Genomic DNA, 3938 nt, shown 5'->3' with positions numbered 1-3938 from the left:
TAAACTCCATCCACTGGTCCCTTAATGGTGTTTTTTCTTTGGTAATCTGTGCAGGGTTGTCTTGCCCTGGCAACCAAAAACACACTTCTTTTGTGACATTTCGCGACGCTCTCTCTCTGATCAGTGAATGACTCTGCTCTGCTATACGGGAGCGCGCGCTCTTCCGGCAAACGTGCCCTCAGGACCCATATAAGGAAATTCCGCTCCATCTAACGTCACACAGAGCCATACTCGAAAAAAACTTTCCGAAACTTGTGACAAACCGGAAGGAGTATTTTTGGAACAGAAATACTCCTTCAAACGTACAACTTAATTTTTGAAACTTTGTCCATGTTTAGCATGGGAATCCAACTTTTTAACATTGTAAAAAACTCAGTATGCATGAAATAGCATTTCACCCCCCTTTAAGTGAAGGGGAGCCGTCAGAATGAGAGTTCAAACAGCTGATGGCCAGAAGCGACAGTTTACAGACATGCAGCCTTTCACTTCACAAGATATTAATTAATGGACTGGAGTTTTGTGGATTATTATGATGTTTTTTTTTTTTGTTTTTTTTTTTCACGTGCTATAGGTGTGCTAATTGGAAAGGTGTGGACAGCTGTATTCACTAAAGTGGGTTAATCTGTCTATTTAGGTGAAGTCAGCGGACTGGCGTGGGAGTGTCAGCCCTTGTGTAAAGCTGTCAACAAAGCTATCCCAAGCTTTTCCCATCCTTTGCTACTCAGTCAGCTCTAAGCCACTTGGGCTTGACCAGGACGTGGATTAAACCTGAAGACACAGAAACCCCTGCTGCTCTTTCCAAAAACTTCTCTATCACCCACACCTGCCATCAGATTAGGAGAGGTGAGGGTACTTGTCTACTCATTTTCAAAAGCAGGAAATACCTCACATGCTCTTTTAAATTTAATGGTACTTCCTTTGAATTCCATGCTGTTACAGTCAAACCTCCTGTATAAATTCACATTGTAGTTATTTTTTGCCCTCCAGGTCGGCTGGGCAACTTTCTAGAAGAACTGAATATGCTGTTGTCCTCACTCCTTGAGGATTTCAGCCCTCTACATTTTTTTGGTGACTTCAACATCCACCTTGAGAAGCCATTTTTGCTGCTGACTTCCACTTGGTCCGAGCCTCTTTTGACCTTTGGAGACTTGATGCCACAGGTTTCTATAAATCAGTAACCAACTTGACCTCACCTTTTCACGCTATCGTATCACAGATAATATCTTGGTCAAATCCTTGCACATCTTGTATTATAATCTTATTAATTTTATTTTACATCTTCTTCTGCACCACCAACCCTACTAACAGTTTCGTTTAGACAAAATCTAAGGTCTCTATCTCCTCCTTGATTTGCCTCTGTGGTATCATCCTCTCTTCCCACCCCCAAACACTTAAAATCATTAGATGGAATTCTGCCACAAAAATGCTATTTTCTACGTCACATCTACTGGTCACAGGGGTTCCTCAGGGATCTGTTCTTGGGCCCCTTCTCTTCTCTATATACACTACACCACTGGGACCCATCTTTCAGCTGACCTTAAAAGATCACATTGAAAAAAAAAAAAAAAAAAACAGAGAAAAAAAACAGCATAATCATCCAGGTTTGCACTACAAAACAGAGAACAGAGCATGCAATCACAAACAGGCCCTAGTCATTTCTAGGTTGGACTATTGCATTGCTCTTCTGGCTGGACTTCCAACAATCAAACCTCTGCAAATGGTTCAAAATGCAACAGCATGTCTTGTTTTCAATGAGTAAAAGAAAGCCCATTTCACAACAGTTCTCATCGCTCTGTACTGGCCTACAGTCATGGCTTCAATCAAGATCAAGACATTGGTGCTTGCCTACAGAACTATCATAGGCTCCACAACCCTTCTGCATCCATTCACTACTACACTACAAACTCATCTCTTCTGTGAACATCTAACTTCCTCTAATAATAATATTAATAAAAATAATAATAATAAAAATTTTCATTTTTGGGTGAACTTTAGTTTAGTTTAGAGTAAAAGCATTTAGTCACTGATTATTTTGACATCTCCACTGTCCACTGCATCAGTGATTACGTTTACATGCACCCAAATAATCCATTTGTAATCGGATTGAGCTTGATTGGAATGAAGTTCGATCGGATTGAAGGGGTGGTTTATTCTTCTTCTAATACGATTGAGTGTGCATGTAAACACTGCACATGTGTATTAACGTATAAATAAAGTAGGCTAATGACATATGATGTACGGAACTAGTGGCTCTTCATTTTAAATAAAGTGTATAAATGCGTGTCCTGTTATCATAAATCTCTCCTTTCACCCAACTTGTGTAGTGGAGCAGGACAACCTTGTTTTGGATACTCATCCACAGGCAACCCGGTTTGGGCGCATGGAGGGGCTTTTTTATTTTTATTTATTTTTTGCATGATAAATATGAGCAGCACATCTCAGTGGTTTATATGTATATTTATCCATAAATGGGTAAATATTAGTTCTGCTGTTAAAAACAAAGAAACCGTGTAGGAGAGTGGCTATTATGTGCAAACAGTGAGAAACTCTATATTATCTGTCACTTTCACTAATTGAGCAGTGTGCGCATGCAAAAAACTAATCTATTACGATTTGAAGCTTAAAGTGTGCATGTTAATGTCCAGTGTCCTCTGAGTCTTTGTGTTTCTTCTCTCCGTTGTTCTCCTTTCTTACAGTCTCTTTCCCTTCCATCTCTGCAACACTTTGCGAGGCTTTTTTTATTTAATGCAGACTGGTCTACTTCAGCCATCCCATCGTTTGAGCCTGAGGCTAACTTTGCAATTTTTTATTTTTTTTTTGCTTCAGTAGTTGACAAATGCTACAGTCAGCAAGGCTTTCTCGGTTGCTACATTTCCCACTAAACTGAGATAACTTGCTGGAGGTAAATGTTTGTCAAAACTCAGTGCAGATACTGTAGGATGCTTATCTGTGAAGTCCTGCAGGAAAAACTGGGATAGGCAAGAATCAAGGTGTTCAGGTCTGTTTATAACATATTGTAGCTGGTGTATCTCTGGCAGTTTAGCAAGGATGGCCCACCAGCTTTGACATGGTCGACCTTTGCCCAGGCTGCTATTAGTCCAGTTGATTAACAGTTGACATGCAATAATTTTGTTTTTATTCATCTACACCAGTGGTTATCAAACCTGTCCTGGGGTATCCCCAGCCCTGCACATATTGTATGTCTCCCTCATCTACTGTACCTTATTTAACTCATCAGCTCATTAATCGAGATTGCAAGACCTGAAGTGGTTGTGTTAGATATAAGGAGACATACAAAACATGCAGTGCTGGGGGTACTTCATGGAGAGGTTTGTGAGTTGTTGATATACACAAATGAAGATCAACACAAGAATTGTATCAAGCAATAGCCAGCTCTACTCTCAAGGACAGTTCCAAGTCTGCAGAATAATGTTATTTTAATATTAATATACTATTTAAAGTACATAGACAATTCATATTTATTAATATAATCTTTTACTATAATCATCATTATTTATTTTTTTGAATATATATTTTTACATTTTAATATTTTAAGTGATTTCACCAATTTATATAGACTGAAAAAAATTCTAAACACAACACTTTTGTTTTTGCCCCAATTTTTCATGAGCTGATCTCAAAGATCTAAGACTTTTTCTATGAAGCAGACAGACTGGCAAAACCGACCGTCTGCTAGCTGCCTCACGTCACAGAGGTCAGTTAATTCTCAGCACATAGAGACTCTTTCACCTAGATATCACACAATAGAGACTGTGCCTGTTCCCCGAACTAGAAAGAAGAAAAAAAAAAAAAAAAAACTCCAAACCAAGTTAAGATGAACAATTTAATTGAGGTTCAACAAATAAAAAACAGATGCAATATGGATAAACAAATGATAAAGCTTGGCTTATTGAATATCAGATCCCTTTCCACGAAAA

General features: G+C 38.7%; 1 long non-coding RNA gene across 1 annotated transcript; it reads left to right on the top strand.

The window, feature by feature from the left end:
• Window positions 1-670: 670 nt before the first annotated feature.
• LOC127943377 (uncharacterized) lies at window positions 671-1824 on the top strand. Its single transcript, XR_008149640.1, has 2 exons — window positions 671-843; window positions 988-1824. It is a non-coding gene; the product is annotated as an uncharacterized LOC127943377 (long non-coding RNA).
• The last annotated feature ends 2114 nt before the right edge of the window (window positions 1825-3938 follow it).

This window comes from Carassius gibelio, chromosome A1, assembly GCF_023724105.1.
Source record: "Carassius gibelio isolate Cgi1373 ecotype wild population from Czech Republic chromosome A1, carGib1.2-hapl.c, whole genome shotgun sequence".
Taxonomy (NCBI): Eukaryota; Metazoa; Chordata; class Actinopteri; order Cypriniformes; family Cyprinidae; genus Carassius; species Carassius gibelio.
This window is presented reverse-complemented; position numbering and strand designations above follow the sequence as displayed.